A 23,579-nucleotide genomic window follows, 5' to 3' on the forward strand; every position below is an offset into this window, starting at 1 on the left:
GAAACTAACCTGTTATATAGGTTATTATTATCCTCCTCCTGTGGCTGTGGCTCTGGTTTCACCTCATCTTCCTGAGGTGGGGAGAGGTAGTAGTCGGGCGACACGTGCCCGACCTTGCCAACTTCAAAACACCACTCCTCCCCCCTCAAGCAGGTTATGCAGATGTCCACCTTGCCAGATGCATGGTGGGGTTTGTGACCAGCCCTGCGCTGCTGCCACTTCTTCTTTCCCATCCTTCCTCCCTCTTCACTCCAAAAAAAATACTAATTATAATGATTTTTTTTTTTTTTTAAATGAAACTGCAGTACCCCTCTGCAGTACCTCTTCTGGCCTGAGTCCAGGAGGCGCTGGTGATCCCACTCTGGACACCATGTGTGACAGGAAATGGCGTTGCGGTGATCCAGACCAGAAGAAAGCACAACAAAAACAAAGGTACAGTAAAGCAAACAAAAAAATAAATAAAATATTTGAACAAAAATAAACACTTGCTCGCAGAGCAGAAATTAAACAATTAAACAAAAATAAATCTCGAACACAATTAATTAAGGTCCGGCTGGGCAGTAGCCTTCACGGATCCTTACATTCTTTTTAAATTTACTTTCTCCTCTTTCACTCCTCGCTTGCTCTCGTTCCTCCTCTGAACACCCACCCGGAGTGCGGAGAGCTGCAGGTATTTATACAGGTGACCATCCCCAGATTAGCAACAAATTAGTCACTTAACTAATTCGGGAGATGGTCACCTTCTGCACGAGTTTTATAAGCCCCATCCACACTGCAAAACAATAACAAAACTAAAAGCACAGCTACGCTGTCATACAAAATAATAAACAAACACACAGCGGTTCGCCGTCATCTATAAACACAAATATAAAACAATAAACAAATACAAAATAACAAACACGGACGGAGGGGGAGACCCTGTTCTAAAAATAAACAAACAATATGATTAAACAGCAGAGCTTTCCTACCGCCCTGCTACAGGCTATTTTGCTGGATCCAGAGTCGGCTACTTGCACAGAGTGAGTGGCACCCTGAACCAAAACGGCTACCACAGCATTTTGCAGCACCATGCAATACCCTCTGGTATATGCCTAGTTGGTCAGGGGTTCATCCTACAGCAAGACAATAACCCAAAACATATCTCCAGGCTATGTCAGAACTACCTTAGAAGAAAAGAACAAGACGGTAGGCATTAAATCATGGAATGGCTAGCACAGTCTCCAGACTTAAACCCCATCGAGCTGGTTTGGGATGAATTGGACAGAAGGATGAAAGCAAAGCAACCTACAAGTACAACACATTTGTGGGAACTTCTGCAACAGTTTTGGGAAGAACTTTCCTAATAATATTTGATTTCCATTGTAAAAAGAATGCCACGAGTGTGTTCGGCTGTTATATCTGCAAAAGGTGGCTACTTTGAGTAAAAAATTTAGATTAAATTTTGCTAAATAAAATGATTCCATGATTTCTTTTTTTATCTCCAATTGTTTATTTGTTCTATGCTTTAATTTAAGAGTACATTGAGACGTTAAACTGCGTAAATTTCAATAAAAACTGGAAAAATGGAGGTGTTCTAGAACCGGTAGTGTGTGTGTGTGTGTGTGTGTGTTATACATATATATATCTCATGAATGCTGCGATTTACCGTTAAATTTCTTGCATTCACATTGTTATTTCTGCCAATTTCCTCTGCTTCACGGCAGTTGTCAAATTCGGACATAATTTGCCTGTTATTTGCTTTCGTTTATTATATTCCTCCATAAATATTGTGTTTGTCTTCCTCTCTCCAGGTTGGGTTTCTTTTTTTTTTTTTTATCAGCCATACTGTAGTTTTCCTTAACTGCCCAAATGTTCCCATGGAGACAGGATTTACAGAATACAGTAAGCTACTCGCCTATTGGTTGTAATCTTACCCCCTTTTCACACTAGGAACACTTGTAAGTGTACAGCGTACAGTACCCTTACCAAGTGTGCTCTGTGCTTGTCAGTGGAAACGTCCTGGGATCGTTTCTCTTTCACACTGGATGTGTGCTGAGTACACTTGGAAATGTACTGAGTTCACTTCCGTCTTTTCAAGTGTACCGAGAACACTTCCCTTTCACATTACACATCTGCAATTGTACTGAGAACACACAAAAAAACAGCTAATAACTAATAAATAGCAAATAAAACAAAACTCGATACAGTTTGATACATGATACGTAAAAACATATGAATCTAACATTTGGCAGCCTTATTTTAATACAATAGTGTAGCGTGCATGGAGGTAGGCAGCAGCAGGGCTGGTAGGTGATGTAATCACAAAACAGCGATCTAAGCCCGATATACGCTCCTTGCAAAGGAGCCGGCTCTTTTGTACAGCGGTATCGGCGCTATGCTTCAGTACGAGAGGTCCCAGGTTCGTGCCCGTCCTCCTCCTGTGTGTGGATTGCCTCGCCCTGTGTGATGCACCTGCCTGTGTTAACCTATTTCGCTACAATATAATATAATATAGTAATAAAACATTTTGCACTTACTGTTCATAAGCCACTTATCACATGTATTTTTTTTTTTTTTTAACATATTCTATTCTGTGGTAGAAAGGTCCTTATGCAGCTGATCTATATGATGCAGTAGCAATATTACGATCTTGGCAAAACCGAACACAAACGCAATTGTGTTTTTTTATAGCACTGGGACAAATATGCATCTTAATTAAAATGTATTCACGTCACAGAATGTACAAATTAAAGTAAATATACAATTCAAACCACTGCATGAGATTGAGAGAAGCGTGATTGAAATAATACTATTATTTTTAATAACCCCATATTATTATTATTATAGCCTACTTCGTGTTCAGACTATCTTCTCGTGGGATCTGTTGTTTCCACAAAATATCACCTGGAGTTTGAAGTCTCTCAGCTACTGGCACTACTGTAAAAACAAATCTCAAGTTATTATTTGTTTATTATATAGGCCCGCCTAATATAACATGTATGACATAGTTAAATCTTATTAATGCTCGATTGTTTTAAATGTGGCGGTTTTTTAAAAATCTTTTTTTTTTTAAATAACTTTTAAAGTTTTCCATCTGATATCACAGTTAGCTAAAGCATAAGTACAATATTTCTACAGCTGCAGAAGAGGCAACGGAATGCTTTTCTTCATCTCCATGAAGTGACATCTTCAGTTTCAAGGTATGCTACCATGATGGCAATAATACTATTGTATACAAGTGTGGCAGGCTGGCGAGTGGATAGAGGCCCAGAGACAGTCTGCAGTTCAAAAAATAACAATTTTATTATAAATAAACAAAAATAAAGTGCACACGGGCAAAATAACAAATACTCAAACACAAATAAAGCAAAAACAAAACTCACAAAAATAAAGTTTCCAGGCTGGGCAATGCCTTCACTGGATTTAGAAAATTCAAAAAACCACAAAACAAACACCAACCTGCTTCCTCAGCTCCCTTCTCCAAATGAGAAGCTGAGGCCTCCTTTTATATCAGGTGGCTGGGCGCTGATTGATCGTTAATCAACCTAATCAACTAATCAACCCCAGCCACCTGAACATAATAAACCCAGGCAGGCAGGGGAAGTTAACCCCATCCCTGCCAATTTAAAAGGGCAGAGCTTTGCTCTGCCACAACAAGATTCTTCTGGTTTTAGTTCCAACTGAGTTACATCAGTTACTGAACTAAATATAATTGACACTTTGGTACACTTGATGTTCGCAACTGGACTGAGAACATTTTTCTTTCACACTGAAGCAAAAATAAGCAAATTGTTCCAGAACAGATGCAAACGTACCAAGACCACCTCTATCATGTGGTCTCGGGACGGTTTGTTTTAATCGTTCCCGGGAAACGTTGGGAGCTTTCTCACTTAAGGGCAAACATTCCAAACTCAAACGAACCTTACCGGGAAACGGAATATCAGACAAGTGTGAATGGGGCCTTTAATAGTCCATGCTTACTTAAGTGTTTTCCCTTATCTAAGGAGAGCGGTTAAGATGTTTTGTGCAACACCCTTAGGTAAGTGAAAAATACACAAGTGAAATACTTAATAAGATGTTTATGCAACTGGGCACTGGCAAATAAGGCACAGGAGTTTTCCATTGCGCTCAACAAAAATCCAATACTCTCCCACTCCAGTAAGAAGGTTCGATATTCATCTACAGATTTTCTTTTTCGCTTTTTTTTCTGCCATTAGAACAAAACAGAAGCTGGTCCTGTTCAAAGTAAAGATAACATTTTCCAAGCTTCTGTAACTCGAGTCCAGAATGTACAGTAAAGTAAGGGTGGATATGATTTGCTAGTTAGTTGCTATGTAACAAAAAAGTGTTGCTGCCATACTGCTGATTGGCTAAGGTTGGAAATGGATCAGCTTGTGATGGGAAAAAAATAGGTGGGAATTATTTAAGACGAGCACAGTGAGTTGGGAATTTTTTTATAAGGCGAGCAAAGCTGCTGGCATCAACAAATTAAAAGTAAATCAGCTCATTTTTGCTGTTTAATCTACTATTTGTTATTGTAAACAAGTAAAACCAGTGGTGTAGTGGTAAATAAAAAAAGTGGGTAAATGCCCCTGTTTGGTGGAGTTGAACAAATACACTGAACAGATAAACATGAACAGATACGTTGTTATTGTCTCTCGGGTAACAAGAGCCCCCCATACAGTTATTTCCACTCTCAGGTGCTGTTCACATGAAAAATCACAGACCCGACAGTGCTCTTTACGGGAACAATTCTGTGAGCATCCTTTTGCGGGCTAGGATGAAGGTTACTAGCACTGCCATGCAGCCTGCAATGAAAGTAAACAGAACATAAACAACCAATCACAGAACACACGCACAAACACACAAAGGACACACTGTCCAGTGGCCATGCTCCGGCCTATTCCTTCACAGCACTGAGAAAAAACGGCACTGTTTTATTTTTCTTAAATATGGCTGTGTTCCTAAATTCATCCACAGACGAGAATAATGAGCCGGAGTGAGTACCGCACAATTTTGGAGTGTGTATTTCCTTGATGGATCTCACGACTTAAAATTTTCCGCCCCCCTGGACCTTACAGGCACTTAGACCGCACCCCTAGTTGACCAGGAATTTTCGTGGCGCCTTACGCGTGACAAATAAAGAGTTGGTTAGTGTGTCGACTTAGTTGCGCACTCTGTGATTGTCGCTGCTCAACAGCACTATGGTGATGTACTCAACTCCTCGAGAGCTGGCTCAACGCTGATTCAACTAACTCACCGACTCAGATGGTGACACACATAACCGCGATCGAGCTGCTATATATAAAATATGAATGGTATTTAAATGATGGGATTTAAATGTAGACACTGATACCATTGTCCGATTTTAAAACGGTAATTGTTAATGTACGCACTTGATTTATTTTATTTATGTATTATGTAACAAATAAGACGCAGCAAATATGACAATGTAACTACAATCTATATAACAAAGTAATGCAGCATATTTAACAACGAAAAATTGTTTTTAAAATTTTGTATATTCTTTTTAGATTCTGAAGCTGCTGGCCTGATATGCAGAATTGTTCATTTTCAATTTTACCGTTTAGTTTAGGAATGCAGCATTAGATTATTACCATAACCCTGGTTCCCTGAAAGAGAATGGCAACCATTACCAAATGGGAAGAGCCATTCGGTAATGGTTGACTCTGACCGTCAATCACTGATCAGATATAAAAAAGCTGCCCTATCAGGGCCCTGCTGTGAGGGGGAAGTCCCTCCCAGCTGAAGAGGGAGGTCCTCACAGTAGCATATCGCCATTTTCTTTCGAAAACAGAGGTCAGCTGGGGACATGACCTTGAAGGGTAATGGTTGTCATTCTCTTTCAGGGAACCAGGGTCATGGTAATAACCTAACGTTCCCTTTCAATGGAATGACAACCATTACCGAATGGGAAGCTGTACCAAAGCAGCATTGCATAGCTCTTCTAAGGAGGCGCCATGTAGAAAAGCCCACAAAGTTGCCTGGCCCCTGGTAGAATGGTCTGTAATGTCTGTCCGTCTGTTCATACGCCAAGCATATAGCATCTGCCACCCAATGCTTCGATAGGGTCTGACCTCTAGAGCAGGACACATAGCAGACAAACAGCTGGTTGGACTGTCTCCAGGACTCCGTCCTATCCAAGCAACAGCACAGAGCCCGAACTGGGCATAGCGTGTGCTGTCTACGGTCCTCCTCTGACTCCTACCACCTTTGGCAAACAGGCTGGATTTGTTAATGTTACCTGCAAGTCATTTCCAGTGAAAGCCATACATGTGTCATCGATGGACAGCGCATGAAGCTCACTTACTCGTCTGGCAGACATAATGGCTATTAAAAATGCCACATTCAAGGAAACAGGGCGCAGTTCTACTGACGCCATGGGCTCGAATGGGGGATCCAAAAGGACCCGCAGTACCCGTTCTAGATCCCACATGGGGACCATACTTTTCATGGGAGGAGGAGGCCTCCAAGCACCTTTAAGAAATTGCACTGCCAGGAAATGTGTCCTGGGGGACACAGAGTCAATTTTGTCGTGGCACACTGATATTGCTGCCAGGTATACCGTCAAAGTGGACGCTGATTTTCCTGTGTCAAACAGGTGTTGTAAGAAGGTTAATAGAGTCTCAATAGGGCAAGTCACAGGATTGTGACCTTTGGCAATGCACCAGTCTTGGAAAACTTTCCATTTGTATGAGTATTGGACTCGAGTGCTTGGCACCCTAGCAGACTGTAGTGTTTCTACTAGTGCATCTGGCAAACCTCATCTGAATAGATGGCTCCGTTCAACGGCCACACCCATAGTTGGAACTGGGCTGGGTTTGGGTGCCATAATAGCCTCTCTGCTTGGCTCAAGAGGTCCTTGCGCAGCGGGAGCTGCCACGGCTGACCCGACAACATGTCGGAGAGGAGAGCAAACCAGGGCTGTCTCGGCCATCTGGGTGCAACCAGCAAAACCTGTGCTCTCTCCACCCTGATCCTCTCTAGTGTCAGACATAATAATGGTAGCGGAGGGAATGCATACAAGATCCCCTGTGGCCAGGGGTGAGTTAGCGCGTCTATTCCAAGGGGGCCCCCATCTCTCCATGGAGAACCATAGGGGGCAATGAGTGGACTCGGCTGTAGCAAAGAGGTCAACTCGTGCAGTACGAAACCTCTTCCAAATCTGTTTCACCACTTGAGGATGTAGTCTCCATTCCAAGCCGTCTGGAGCTCTTCTAGACAGGAGGTCTGCTGCCTTGTTGTCTGCACCGGGGAGGTGAACCACCCTGATGGAACGCAAGTGTCTGTGCGCTGCGTTGTGAAGGTCCGGCGTGCACAGGCTGCCTTGGTGGTTTAAGTAGGCTACTATTGTAGTATTGTCCGTCCAGACTAGTACATGTTTGTGGCATTTATGTGCACTTGCTGCCAATGTCCCTTCCACTGACCTCTTATTCTTCTCCCATTCCAGACCACTCCCCAGCTCAGGCTGCAGGTGTCTGTAGTGACCACTTCCCTTCTGTGAGGGGATCCGAGGGGAAATTAGAGGCGCAGATTGCCGGGACGGAGCCAAAACTCCAGTGTCTTCCGGCATTGTCTGGACACTCATACCAGCAGGTACTGATCTCAGACCGGGTGCACCTTGCGTATTTACCCAGGCTTGAAGCGGGTGCATTCTCAGCAGCCCTAGTGGAAGGGTTCTTGAGGCGGCTGCCATCTGCCCCAACAACCTTTGATATATTTTGACCTGTAGGAGAGCGTACTCTCTGAATAGGGAGAGTGTGGCCTCCAACGACCAAATCCTGTCTTCCAAGAGTGAGGCAAGCACACCCACAGGGTTCAGTTCGATCCCCAGGAACACTGTGGACTGAGACAGTACGAAGTTACTCTTCTGTTGATGTATTGAGAGCCTTAACTTCGTCACATGATCCATGACCTGTTTTGTGTGAGCCTCTGTGCGTCTTTTGGAATTTGCGCAAACTAACCAATCGTCCAAATAATTCAAGATCCGAATACCCCACAGCCTGAGTGGAGCCAGTTTACTCTAAAGCTTAGCTGATGCTTATCTTGGCGAGATACAAGTTGAAATCAGCATGAAGTTTAACAACTACTCTCATGTAATGGAAATCATGCCCACCTGCTGATTGAGGACCTCAGAATGGAGTGTGGTAACCAGTGGAATACCACCGGGATCAGTATTAGGTCCTCTGCTATTCCTAATCTACATTAATGGTTTAGATTCTGGTATAGTAAGCAAACTTGTTAAATTTGCAGACGACACAAAAATAGGAGGCATGGAAAACACTGTTGCAGCAGCAAAGGTCATTCAAAATGATCTAGACACGATTCGGAACTGGGCAGACACATGGCAAATGACATTTAAGAGAAAAGTGTAAGGAACTGCACACAGGAAATAAAAATGTGCATTATAAATATCATACAGGAGATACTGAAATTAAAGGAGGACTAAGTTTTTGTTGACTCAGAAATGTCTTCATCTAGACAATGTGGGGAAGCTATAAAAAAGGCTAACAAGATGTTCGGATACATTGTGAAAAGTGTTGAATTTACATCAAGGGAAGTAATGTTAAAACTGTACAATGCACTAGTAAGACCTCATCTTGAATATTGTGTGCAGTTCTGGTCACCTCGCTACAAAAAGGATATTGCTGCTCTAGAAAGAGTGCAAAGAAGAGTGACCAGAATTAGTCCGGGTTTAAAAGGCATATCATATGCAGACAGGCTAAAAGAATTGAATCTGTTCAGTCTTGAACAAAGACGACTACGCGGCGACCTCATTCAAACATTCAGAATTCTAAAAGGTATTGACAATGTTGATCCAAGGGACTTTTTTGACCTGAAAAAAGAAACAAGGACCAGGGGTCACAAATGGAGATTAGACAAAGGGGCATTCAGAACAGAAAATAGGAGGCACTTTTTTACACAGAGAATTGTGAGGGTCTGGAACCAACTCCCCAGTAATGTTGTTGAAGCTGACACCCTCCATCCATACCGTGATATACCTGGCTGTGTGGCATGGAGCATTGTCCTACTGGAAAAACCAATCCTCAGAGTTAGGGAACATTGTCAGAGCAGAAGGAAGCAAGTTTTCTTCCAGAACAACCTTGTACTTGGCTTGATTCATGCCAAAGCTGCCCGATTCCAGCCTTGCTGAAGCACCCCTAGATCATCACAAATCCTCCACCACATTTCACAGTGGATGCGAGACATTGTGGCTTGTAGGCCTCTCCAGGTATCTGTCTAACCATTAGACGACCAGGTGTTGGGCAAAGCTGAAAATTGGACTCATCTGGGGTGCTTCAGCAAGGCTGGAATCGGGCAGATTTGTCTTTGTGAAGGGCGCATGAATCAAGCCAAGTACAAGGTACAAAGTACAATATATGTGTGTGTGTGTGTGTGCGCAAAACACAGGATTTGCAGTGAAGTGCCATAGCGTATGTTTATTATGTACAGTGGTTGGCAAAACAAACAAACTTACTCCAGCAAGGAGTGCTGACTAACCACCTGTCCATATCTGTTTCCCTCTACAGAAAACAATTGGTAATTTTACCTGCAGCACAACTATTCCACACAGTTGAGTACTTACGGACATCTTTCAGAAACATCATATCTCACTCTACAACTATCTCCCTGGTAGTCTTCCCCATGAACTGGATACGAGGCAGCCGTTATACAGCCAGGACCCTGCCCTAACAAGACACACTTGTGTTCTGCTACACAATTAACTTCGGACATTTTGACTATGGCCTTCTTAAAAATGTAGTCTTTTAGTCGGCAGCCATTTTACCTCTGCACACAGTACCCAGTATACAGACAGTTATTTATTGTTTTCATTCTGTTACGTATACATTGTTACACACTTTAACATACATCCCACAAATCACTGTCTGTCACTATATATATATATATATATATATATATATATATATATATATATATATATATATACACACATATACACACACACACACACACACACACACACAACAACACCAACCACCACCAGCAGCATACACAGTGTTTACAGATGTATCATATGCAGGTTTTTCCCCCTGTATAGCTCTCAGAAGTAAGTCTTACCTAGAGAACCTCTGGTACAACAAAGTATAAGCTGCACTCTTCCCCAGAGAACAAAACTAAGTATAAATCAAGGTCTTTCTAGCTCATTCTCAGTTTGTAACACATTTACATATAAATGTATCCTTTCAACAAACAGGTGTACATTAGAGATAGCAGTAAACAACTGGCATTGTCCTTGTAAAAAAAATCTTAAAAAATAGACATAACAATTAACACTATAGACAAATCTACTGTACAGACTTATCCAGAAGACAAACCTGTCTAGAAAATATACAAGCATGACTAAACTAACACTACAAAGATAACTATAGATTCCTATAAACAAATATTTAAAAAAAAAAAAATGTAGACAGATCTATAGGTGAATTGAAAAGTTAGTTTTTTGTATATTTTCTATAAGGGGTGGCAGTAAGTATGTCAGGGAGAATGCTATCATATCTCTAAGAATAAGAGAGCTATACTTTAGAAACACTCAATGGTAGAATATGTAGTATTTCAACTTCTCAATGAATTTCACCTTTGAAGACGTTGAGAGAAATAGAACAGCCCTGGTTTTATGAAAAATGATTCTAATATGTTTCACACTTTTCTGCAGAAAGGTAAGGTGGCTTCTCTCTGAGGTCTTGCCTAATTGCTCGGAAATGAGGCAATGACTGAGACCAGAGGCTGCCGTTCACAAAGTAAGAAATCGTTACGTTATTACCATAACCCTGGTTCCCTGAAAAAGAATGACAACCATTACCGAATAGGAAGAGCCCTGTCTGACTGTCAATCACTGAGCATCTATAAAAAAGCTGCCCTATGAGGGCCCTGCTGTGAGAAGGAAGTCCCTCCCACCTCCTACTGAAGAGGGTCATCCTCACAGTATCATATCGGCATTTTTTTTTTTTTTTTTAAATCGGAGGTCAGCTGAGGACACAACCTCAAAGGGTAATGGTTATCATTCTTTTTCAGAGAACGTTCCCTTTCAATGGAATGACAACCATTACCCAAAGGGACGCTGTACCAAGGCTGTCTTGGCTCCAGATTACCGACAGTACAGCCTCACTGCAATAGCCTCAGAGCCCTCATAACACCTAAGGGCATGCCGCCTGCAACACCCTAGAGCCCAGAGAGGGCCTCGCTCGGTTTGCAACATCAAGGCGGTAAAAACACGCAAATGTCTGACTACCTGTCCACGTATCAGCATTGCACTGCGCATCCAAGGAGATACCATGAAGGAAAGTCCACAAAGTTGCTTGGCCCCTAGTAGAATGGGCCGTACTGTGCCCTGGCAAGGGGGAGTCAGTCTGTTCATACGCCAAGCATATAGTATCTGCCACGCAGTGCACTAGACATTGTTTCGATAGAGCCTGACTTATAGAGTGGGTCCCATAGCAGACAAACAGCTGGTTGGACTGTCTTCAGGACGATATCTTATCCAGGTAACAGCGCAGAGCCCGACTTGACGTGTGCAGTACAAAACCTCTCCCAAATCAGTTTCACCACCTGATGGTGCAGTCTCCATTCCGAGAGAGAGAGCTGTCTGGAGCTCTTCTGGACAGGAGGTCTGCTGCCTTGTTGTCCACACCAGGGAGGAGAAATACTTCTGCAAACCACTGTATGTCTGATCTACCACCTAGTGTCTATGTCCATATTTATAAAGACAATAATTCTCAAAATCACTGGTGATGCTGAGAGCTCAAGGTTAAAGCTTTTATCTATCTGTCAATTCCAATTTGTCTCCTTTGACAATTATTAGGAAAGAAAGCGCAATATTAATTTTAATTAGGCAGGGATGAATGGCAGGATATCCTGATTGGCATTTACAGTTGTTTTGTATTAGCCTGAGATTTTAGTTCCCTCTCAATGGAATGACAACCTTTACCGAATGGGAAGAGTCCTCTCTGACCGTCAATCACTGAGCATATATAAAAAAGCTGCTCTAGCAGAGACCTAACATAAGAACATAAACATAAGAAAGTTTACAAACGAGAGGAGGCCATTCGGCCCATCTTGCTTGTTTGGTTGTTAATAGCTTATTGATCCCAAAATCTCATCAAGCAGCTTCTTGAAGGATCTCAGGGTGTCAACTTCAACAACATTACTGGGGAGTTGATTCCAGACCCTCACAATTCTCTGTGTAAAAAAGTGCCTCCTATTTTCTGTTCTGAATGCTCCTTTGCCTAATCTCCATTTGTGACCCCTGCTCCTTGTTTCTTTTTTCAGGCTGAAAAAGTCCCTTGGGTCGACACTGTCAATACCTTTTAGAATTTTGAATGCTTGAATTAGGTCGCCACGTAGTCTTCTTTGTTCAAGACTGAATGATTCAATTATTTTAGCCTGTCTGCATATGAGATGCCTTTTAAACCCGGAATAATTCTGGTTGCTCTTCTTTGCACTCTTTCTAGAGCAGCAATATCTTCAACATATAACAAATGCAAATTAAGCAAGAGCAATATACAACTAATAAAATCACACTCACACACAGTACTGATTTTATATAAAACTAATGTTTATAAAGGGGATTCAAGTTAAACTAATACAATGAACTGCAGGTAAGTAAATTGTACATACAATGTAAACAATGCCAACAACAAAATACTTTCCCCAAAATGTAACTTATTTTAAGTCACTAAACAGTAACTAAAAACTATGCTTCAGTTGTATTTAACTCAAAAAGGTACTCTTCTGATATATTCAAATCAAAATAAACTCTAGTGGAGTGCACTCCAGCCCCACGTGTAACACACAGGTAGACAGACGAAGAAACAAACACTGTTGCAGGCCTGAATCGTGGCTCGGGTACGTTGTGGCCTAAAAATAAAACAAAATGGCCCCTTCACAAGCTTTATTGAGAACACACAGTTACGCTTGCTATTTTAAAAGAAACACTTGGTGGAAAAACTCACAATTCCGAAAGGCTTCTCCCAGTTGCAGCTCTCGATTGTTTGCGGTCTCGGGATCATGGCAAACCTCTGTCGCTGAAGTCTACCTCGCTCTCTCTCTCTCTATCTGGAAACGTGGTCCTTCTCAAACACTGTCCAGCCGCTTCTCAATTGCTTCGTTTATTTTACGATCTAGTCACTGTCTCTTTACTTTCATTTCAAGCACGTATTAACGGTGCTTGAACTTAAATTTTGCAATACAATATGTTGTTTTAACAATACTGTATATACTAATGCCTAAAGAAAGTAACTCGTAATGACAAACCTACGCTGCTTAAAGTAAAACACAAGCTTGATACGTGAACTCAAAAGAAATAAAAGCAGAAGTAACAGAATACTCTTCTGAAACTGGTTTAAACTAAAGTACTGTCTACTAAAGTTTATAGGAATTTCCTGACTTAAGAAATCCTCACTTTTACTCTGCTGAATCACTTACTCTATACTGCTCTATTTTAGCTTATTTTTTCAGACTCCCTTCTATTTTTTTTTTTTTTTTTTTTTTAACTTTTTCCCTGAGACTCCCTCCCACTCTTTCAGAGACGATTTCTATTGGCTCTCGGGAGATCAGTTTAACACGTGACGCCTCACTGGCCATGAGAACACCTCTTCTCCCTCTTAGTCTACTCTGCTGCAAAACAGCTCCTAAAGCCATCCATATGTAGTCTATACGGAATTTCTGTATATACGTTAGTAGCATTTTACCACTGGGCTACATATATATATATATATATATATATATATAAAAATACAAAACTGAAAGATCAGAATTGGATAAGTCTCCACCCCTCTGAGTTAATACTTGGTGGAAGCACCTTTGGCAGCAATTAAAGATGTGAGTCTGTTGGGATAGGTCTCTACCAACTTTGCACACCTAGATTTGGCAATATTTGACCATTTTTCTTTACAAAACTGTTAAAGCTCTGTCAAGTTCCTTGGGGAGCGTTGATGGACAGCAATCTTCAAGTCATTCACAAAGTTTTTCTTGGATTTAGGTCGGGGCTCTGACTGGACCACTTATGGACATTTACCTTTTTGTTCCTTATCCACTCCAGTGTAGCTTTGGCTGTGTGCTTTCGGTCCTTGTCATGCTGAAAGAAACTTTGATCCCAGTTTCAGCTTTCTTGCAGAGGGCAGCAAGTTTTCCTCAAGGACTTCTCTGTACTTTGCTCCATTCAGCACTTTCGCTGTGGAAAATTGTGTGGCTGAAGCCCCGGAACCTGCCAACCACGAAGGCGTGGGGGGTGAAGGACCTCCCACCATGGCCGCCACCATGGACACCTTGCTCTCCCTCTTCCGGGATTTTGAGACTTAGGGAGAAGTGGCCGTTAGGACCAAGTGTGCTTTGCACAAGGGGGGGGATATGTAACAGGACTAAGAGCCCTGTACATTTTTATTTATTTTTAGAACGGGGTCTCCCCCTCCACCTGTGTTGTGTTATTTTGTATTTGGTTGTATTATGATTTATTTATTGTATTTATGATGGCATAGCCATGCGTTTGTGTTGTTATTGTTTTGTTTTTATTTGAAACGTGTTCTGGCAGAGGTGAGGTCGGTAGCTCGTCCTCTGTCAGGAGTAATTTAAAAACTTGTGCCGAGGGGTAATGGATTTAATTAGCTAGTAATTATTCTCTCGGCCATGGTATAAAAAGCCTGCAACTCTCCAGGTTCCGGGTGGATGTTCAGAGGAGGATTGGGAGAGCGACAGGATAGAGAGAGATTTAAATAAAACAAATGTATAGGATCAGTGAAGGCGATTGCTAGTTTGACCTGTATTATTGTGTTTGTGACTTGTTTTGTTTATTTTATTTTGCTCTGTGTGCAGAGTTTTTGTGTTTTAAATGTTTTATTTTTGTATTTAAATAAACAACACGCTGAGTCTTTTTGCCCTGCAGTACCTTGATTGTGTTTTCCTTCCTGCATCTGGCCTAACGTCACCACTCACCGCCAGCCTATCACACAGCCTTTAAAAGAACATGAAAGCAGTGTGGTATCCCGCTTGCAGCTTGTTCAGAATACCACCACTAGAATTCTGACAAAAAACCCTATTTTGGCTTCTTTACACTGGCTCCCTCTGCAGTATAGAATTGATTTTAAGATTTTACTGTTAACTTACAAGGCCCTCAATGGATTAGGACCTAGTTATTTGAGTTACTGACCCTGTATCTTTCAAAACGCACTCTGAGATCACACGAAGTGGGGCTGCTGGTTATTCCTAGGGTCAACAAAAGCAAGACAGGAGTTAGGGCTTTTGCTTATAGAGCTCCTAAATTATGAAATGCTTTGCCTTTATTTGTCGGGGAAGCTGGGACCATCAAGAATAAAAACACACTTTTATAAAATGGATTTCTTATCTTAGTGGGTTTTAATGTAACTTTAAAATTGCTGATTTTGTATTGTGTATACTGTTATTTAAATCTGTCATTTAAATGGTCTAACTGTGGCAATTGTATGTATGACATGGTATACAAATGTATTATGGTTTATTAGACGTTTATCTAATGCAAAGGTGTTTTTTAACTTTGAAGTTATGATACATGTATATATGTTGTAATGTAGCCTCTCCATAGTCCGCTTGTTTGCTATTTAGAACATAGACCCAGACACAAGAATTGCACAATGAAGCACTTTCGTGCACTTTTATTTTTACAACACAAAATAAACACAGCAAAACCCTAGCTTAAACGCAGAGCCTAACTGCATTTGAAACAGTCCCTAACTATCAGACTGGATGGTTAAGCCATTAACAGTAACAAACACTTTACACAATACCTTTCTTTGTTTTTAACAGCACTTGTCTTCATAAACCATCTCCCTGGTGATCTCTCTTCTAATAGTGCTAGAAGCTCCTTTTTATAGTATGTGGCTGTTCCCAATTGACACCAATTATCTCTTTTGGGAACAGTCACATTCTCACATGTTTTTGGCAGGGACAGGAATTAGCCACGTCCATGCCAACCACCACAAAAACACAACCACCACCTTTATTTACAGAACATAAGAACATAAGAAATTTATTCGGCCCATCTTGCTCGTTTGGTTGTTAGTAGCTTATTGCTCTCATGCTTCTCAGGGTGTGCTTCAACAACATTACTGGGGAGTTGATTCCAGACCCTCACAATTCTCTGTGTAAAAAAGTGTCTCCTATTTTACAATATTCAAGATGAGGTCTTACTAATGCATTGTACAGTTTTAACATTACTTCCCTTGATTTAAATTCAACACTTTTCACAATGTATCCGAGCATCTTGTTAGCCTTTTTTATAGCTTCCCCACATTGTCTAGATGAAGACATTTCTGAGTCAACAAAAACTCCTAGGTCTTTTTCATAGATTCCTTCTCCAATTTCAGTATCTCCCATATGATATTTATAATGTACATTTTTATTTCCTGCGTGCAGTACCTTACACTTTTCTCTATTAAATGTCATTTGCCATGTGTCTGCCCAGTTCTGAATCTTGTCTAGATCATTTTGAATGACCTTTGCTGCTGCAACAGTGTTTGCCACTCCTCCTACTTTTGTGTCGTCTGCAAATTTAACAAGTTTGCTTACTATACCAGAATCTAAATCATTAATGTAGATTAGGAATAGCAGAGGACCTAATACTGATCCCTGTGGTACACCGCTGGTTACCACACTCCATTCTGAGGTTTTTCCTCTAATCAGTACTTTCTGTTTTCTACATGTTAACCACTCCCTAATCCATGTACATGTGTTTCCTTGAATCCCAACTGCGTTCAGTTTGAGAATTAATCTTTTGTGCGGGACTTTGTCAAAAGCTTTCTGGAAATCTAAATAAACCATGTCATATGCTTTGCAATTATCCATTATCGATGTTGCATCCTCAAAAAAATCAAGCAAGTTAGTTAGGCACGATCTCCCTTTCCTAAAACCATGTTGACTGTCTCCCAGGATACTGTTACCATATAGGTAATTTTCCATTTTGGATCTTATTATAGTTTCCATAAGTTTGCATATAATAGAAGTCAGGCTTATTGGTCTGTAGTTACCTGGTTCATTTTTGTTTCCCTTTTTGTGGATCGGTATTACGTTTGCAATTTTCCAGTCTGTCGGTACCACCCCTGTGTCAAGAGACTGCTGCATGATCTTTGGTTAGCGGTTTGTAAATTACTTCTTTCATTTCTTTGAGTACTACTGGGAGGATCTCATCCGGCCCAGGGGATTTGTTTATTTTAAGAGCTCCTAGTCCCTTTAACACTTCTGCCTCAGTTATGCTAAAGTTATTTAAAACTGGATAGGAACTGGATGACATGTGGGGCATGTTGTCAGTATCTTCCTTTGTAAAAACTTGTGAAAAGTAATCATTTAACATATTTGCTATTTTTTTTTTCTTCCTCTACGATTTTGCCATTTGTATCTCTTTAACATTTAATCTCTTCTTTGAATGTTCTCTTGCTGTTGTAATATTGGAAAAACATTTTGGAATTGGTTTTAGCTCCCTTAGCAATGTTTATTTCTATTTCTCTCTTGGCCTTTCTAACTTCCTTTTTGACTTGCGTTTGCAGTTCCGTGTACTCTTTCTGCGTACTTTCTTTTTGGTCCTTTTTTAATGCTCTGTAAAGTGCCTTTTTTCGCTGAATATTTTTTTTAATTGATCTATTAAACCATTTTGGCAATTTAGTTTTACATTTAGATTTGTCTACTTTAGGGATGTAATTGTTTTGCGCCTCTAGTACTACATTTTTGAAGAACAACCATCCTTCTTCTGTGGGTGTTTTCTCTATTTTACTCCAATCTACTTCTGTTAGTCTCTGTTTCATGCCTTCATAGTTTGCTTTTCTAAAATTGTAAACCTTAACTTTAGTCTTTACTTTTGGGGATTTAAAAAACACTTCAAATGAGACCATGTTATGGTCTGAGTTTGCCAGTGGTTCTCTGACCTCTGTTTTAGTTATTCTGTCTTCGTTATTTGAAAAGACTAAATCAAGGCATGCCTCCCCTCTAGTGGGTGCCTTCACAAATTGTGTTAGGAAGCAGTCATTTGTCATTTCCACCATTTCTATTTCATCCTTCGCGCTACCCACCGGGTTTTCCCATTTTATTTTGGGGAAGTTGAAATCCCCCATTAGTATGGCTTCTCCTTTGCTACACACATTTCTAATGTCATTGTATAACAGATTATTGTGCTCACCGTCTGAATCTGGCGGTCTATAGCATGCTCCTATTATTATGCCTTTTGAATTTTTGTCTGTTATTCTGACCCATATTGATTCGGTTTTATTTTCTTTATCCAGGTTTAACACCTGGGCTTCAAGACTGTTTCTTATGTATAGCGCTACCCCTCCTCCTCTTCTGTCCTGCCTGTCTTTCCTATACAGTGTATACCCACAAATATTATATTCGTCCCCATCACTCTCAGATAACCACGTTTCTGTAACACCTATCACATCATAGTTACCTGTTAGTGCAGTAGCTTCAAGTTCTAGAATTTTGTTTCTGATACTTCTAGCATTTAGATAAATACATTTAATGGTTGTCTTACCTGAGTTGTTGTTCTTGTTTTGATGCGGTCTCCCTTCTGTTTTTTTTGTTGATTTCTCCCCCCTTCCTTTCTAGTTTAAATGCTTCTGAACCTGCTCGAGGATCTTTTCTCCGAGTAGACTGGTTCCCTTGTTATTTAAATGCAGTCCATCCCGTCTATACAGATAGTCCTCGTTGTAGAATGTGGTCCAATGATCAAGATAGGTGAAGCCTTCCCGTGTGCACCACGTCTTCAGCCATGCGTTTTGATTAATTATTTCCAGCTGTCCATATGGTCCTTTGCAAGGTGCGGGTAGTATACCAGAAAATACACAGTTTTGGTTTTCTCTTTTAATTTCCTTCCTAGCTCTCTGAATTTGTTTTGCAAGGATTTTGGTCTGTCTCTTCCAATGTTGTTTGTACCGATGTGGACGACTACTACCGGGTCGTCTCCTGTTCGTTCCAGGAGCCTGTCCACGTTCTCAGTGATGTGCTTGACCGAGGCTCCCGGAAGGCAGCACACTGTTGTAGTAAGGGGGTCCAAACTGCGAATTGAACTTGCTGTGTTTCTCAATATGGAGTCCCCAACAATCATGACCTCCCTTCTTTTTGCTGTCTGGTCACCACTGTCAATGGGGTCCTGGATGTTGTTCCTTTCATTCTCTTGTTGTTGGTTCTGCTCATCAAAATTCTGAAGTGACTCAAATCTGTTGGTTGTTTTGATTTCTGGTGGTTGTGTTTGACGAAGTTTTTCTTTTTTTTTTTTTTCCCTGCTTCTGCCTACCTGAACCCAGCTGTTCTGACCTTCTATCTCCCTGGTGGCTTTCAGTCTGTTAGGGGTGATGCAGACTTCCATGAATTGTGGGTGTGCCAGTTCCTCAAGATCCTGTTGCTGTCTCACTTCTTCCAGCTCCATTTCTAGCATACTTACTAGTTTATGCAAATCCTGGATCGCGCGGCACTTTACGCACACTTGGTTTAGCTCTGCTGGGTTTTCTCGGATTTCCCACATCAAGCAGGTGTCACAGATTACTGGCTTGAAGACCATGTTGAGGTTTTTTTTTTTTTTTAAGTTTAGTTTCTTCTGCAGCCGTCAACCTGCTTTCAAACTGCTTCGAAACTGCTCTGTACTTTTCCACGCCTGTACTTCTCCCACTCGCTGTCGCTGGGAAGACTGCCTCGTTTAACTGCGTTGTTCTGCTGTGCTGTCGGCTCCTCCCCTCGCCCGTGTCTCAAAACGGCGCTGAATTTGAATCAGCTGCTCCGAGTTTCAGCTTGTTTGTTATCAGAAAAACACACGCGGCTGTTTGACTTTGAGCTGCTGCTGTGTTTCCCCAATGTCCTCTGTTTTCTGATTAAAGCAATTCAAGATGCAATTTCTCCTTTCTGCTTCGAAACTGCTCTGTACTTTTCCACGCCTGTACTTCTCCCACTCGCTGTCGCTGACATGGCTATGACAATTTTTGGCTATGACAATTTTTTTCCTAAATTATTATTGACTACTAAATCATAGAGACCCTGTTGATTTCCCTCTCCCTGATGACAGTACCACAAGATACATGTCCATGTAATCAAAAGCATGGAGTGCAGCAAGAACTGTGCTCACTAACCATTATTTTCAATAGGAACAAAAAATATTTTATTTAATTATACACATTCACAATACAACTAATAATAATAATAATAATAATAATAATAATAATAATAATAATAATAATAATAATAATAATAGAAACCCTGTATCAATCCCTTCCAGTTTATTCACCCTGTTCTTATTACGCTATTTTTAGTTTTAGGATTTTAATTTCCAAATCAAGTTTTTCTCATTCCCTTTTGCAATTCCAGTACTTCAATAAAAATCTATTTTTTTGTACTTGGTTGGTGGGAATGGGGCTGTCTCTTCAGAATCTGTAATAATTCAGTTCTTTTTGTACGTATAAATCATGTGATTTGTTAATTTTGTAAGTGGGTGTCAAACACCTGAAACATTAAGCCTGGCTATATTGTGGAAATGTTTAACTGTTTATAAACAAGGGGACACGTAGGCAAAGTGTATTTCAAAAACTTTACCAATAAAGAAAATATACAAAATGTGTGTGTATATATATATATATATATATATATATATATATATATATATATATATTTTATTTTTTTTTTAAATCCACAAGCTATAGTATTCATAAGGCTGAATGGGTGTCCTCACTGCAACGTCAGTAGCAATATGCTGTGTTATTTGTTTTTAGTTGTAATGTTCATTTTGTCAAAATTTAGGCAAAATGAGCAATTCATTTCTTGGGATACGTGTGCTTTATACTGTAGAAAAACTTATTTGGCACAGTGTCGATCTCAAAGGAGTCTTGCTGCAGTTCCACAGAGTCGTTAAAATGCCTCTGTAATGTATATACAATTTCACTGCATGGTTCAATAAAAAAAAAAAAATATATAGTATATTTACCAAAGCAAGATTTATACTGTCTTAAAATTGAATGATTACCAGACCTCCACTAGGACAAAGTAGGAAGCAGATTTTATTTTTTTTTTTAATTTCATTTACAGTCAGTGCTATTTTGTCTGGGTTGATGGTATTTACCCATCCAGTAATTTCCTGCCAGGCTTTATTTTTGTCTGAGTTTTTTAATGACACCCTTAACCTCCCCAATATTATTTCTTTTTTTAATAATTACTTCTTCTACCAATTATTCTTCTTCACTAAAATGTATTTTCTTCATTTTGCCTCATTTTTTTTTTTCCAAACAGACTTGGAAAAAATAAGACCGGTCTTCATTGCTTGATGTCATTTGGTATTCTATTTTACATGCAAAGTAAATTGATTTGGCTATCTTCATATCACTTTTACTCATCTGTTCATTTATGCTAGTTTGCTTTCATTTTATACTCTTGCTTCTGCATGTCTGTATTCTCTACTAACATATCTAAACAGTGTTAAAGTTGTTTCTCTCTCTCTCTCTCTATAGTGTATCTGTGACTTAGAAGAGTTTTAAATGTTATGCTAAGCTATCCTCAACAGGGTTCAACCTTAATTGAGTTTTTGGACTTTTAGATTGGCAGTTAGATACTGGTGGTGGGTTGTTTTAGAGATTTATATTTTTGGTAGGTTTAGCACTACCTACCTAGCACCCAAACTGGTAAGCAACCGTCACAGAATTTGACACCCGAACAGGGATCCAGAACTAGAGAATGAGTCAAAATGGCTTCAGAACATTTTGCACAGTTCATGGCATAAAGTTGAGGTCATGAAGGGCCAGGTAACGTTTCCTTCATTATGCGTGAATATTCAGGGGCACCAAGGCAGTTTAGGGGGCAAAAAGACAAAACATAAAATCAACCCAAGAAAACCAAAGTGATTTCATACTCATTCATAAAACAACAAAAAAGAAATACAGAGCTTATTATGTTGATGAAATAGTAATTCAAACAAACACATATCAGTGTTTTCTGAGTGATTCACACACTAATTGAAACAGAAATAAAATGTAGGTAACTTTTCAATTATAAAAATCAAATGGTATAAAAAAAAAAAAAAAAACTTTCATAATGAGAAAATACAATGGTTAATTTGGCAAAAAATAAATACTCATTTCATACTCATAGGTATTTTTACTGAACTCGGTCACACACCACTAATACATAGATTAAACTAGAGCAGGAGTGGCCAACCTTTCACAGACCAAGAGCCAAGGAAATAAAATGTACAGTGACAAAGAGCCACAAACTTTAAAATGTGCTTAATTTAGCATTTCACTGATATTTCTTATTACAATTACTATCATACACACTATTAAATGAAACTGACCTTTATTTTTTCCAGTACATACATAATATTGCTGTCCAGACAAATACATTTTCACTATATATAAAAGCATATTTTTGTTTTTGTTTCTCATTTGGGTGAGTAGCTAACTTTCGATATATTCATATAGCACATAAACGCAGGATCTGTACTCTGTGTGACTTTTGGCATTCTTTAGTTACCCACATTGTTCTGAATGCAACTGTAGTTCACTAATTTATATCTGAGATGGATACATTCTATTATGTGATGTGAGAGCTGCAGGTCTGAAATTTGCTTTTGCAGTTGATTGTTGTTTGGGTATAGGATAGCAATAACATCCCTAAGGCAAGTTTTCACAAACTCACCTTTGGAGTAGGGTTTTTTTGTATGGGCAATGTTCCAGGCCACTTGTTAGGACTTAGGAGTAGGCTAGAGTCGCAATCTCAGGTTGTTTGGCAAATTTGGTCAAAATTTACATCTGTTTATCCTTTTACTGTTACTGACAGCAGTCATTTTGACCAGTACATTTTTCAGATAAAACTCAAAAAATGTATTCATGAACAGAATACATAACATTTGTATAGCAGAAACACTATATTTAAATGGAAATGAGCATATATAGTGCGTGACTATCGTGGCGGTTCTAGCGTTAACTTTTGAAGAGAGAAGTTTAGAATCTTTTGGAAATTCTTTGTCAATGCGGACATGGTTTGTAGTGAAATAACGCTGCAGATTTGAAAATTTGAACTGTGACATAAAGGTAAGTACCCAGTTGCATAACACCTTAATTGAAATTCCCCTCTTAGTTTTCCCAAATGTTCTACTTACGTAATATTTGTATTTAAGTATTTCTCTTAAGTTAGTTAACCGTTGCACAAAACAACTTTAGGGGATTAAGTGAAAATACCTAAGTGTCGAATTGAGGCCCCTTAAAAAAAAAAAAAAAAAAAAAAAAGGTATGGCAGCATTTTTCGAAATTGAAGATGACAGAGCCACACTTAGCAGAAGGATTTGCAGAGAGAAAATCCTTTGGTTTTAATGGATGACAAGCAATTAAGAACAAACTATTGAATTGATCAAAATACTGCCTTTTAAATATCTGTATAATGCTGGAATCAGATTAACAACCCCATACAAAAAGAAATCACGCATTGCTCCATGTTTAAATACAGGTAACACTTTGTTTTTCGCAACTAGTGGCTTTTTATTACTATACACATGTACACTTAAAACAAAAAAAAAAAAAAAAAAAAAAAAAAACACATTTGGCCGGTTGCATAACATCTTAAATGAGATT

The sequence above is a fragment of the Polyodon spathula genome, chromosome 13 (genome assembly GCF_017654505.1).
Source record: "Polyodon spathula isolate WHYD16114869_AA chromosome 13, ASM1765450v1, whole genome shotgun sequence".
NCBI classification, from domain to species: Eukaryota; Metazoa; Chordata; class Actinopteri; order Acipenseriformes; family Polyodontidae; genus Polyodon; species Polyodon spathula.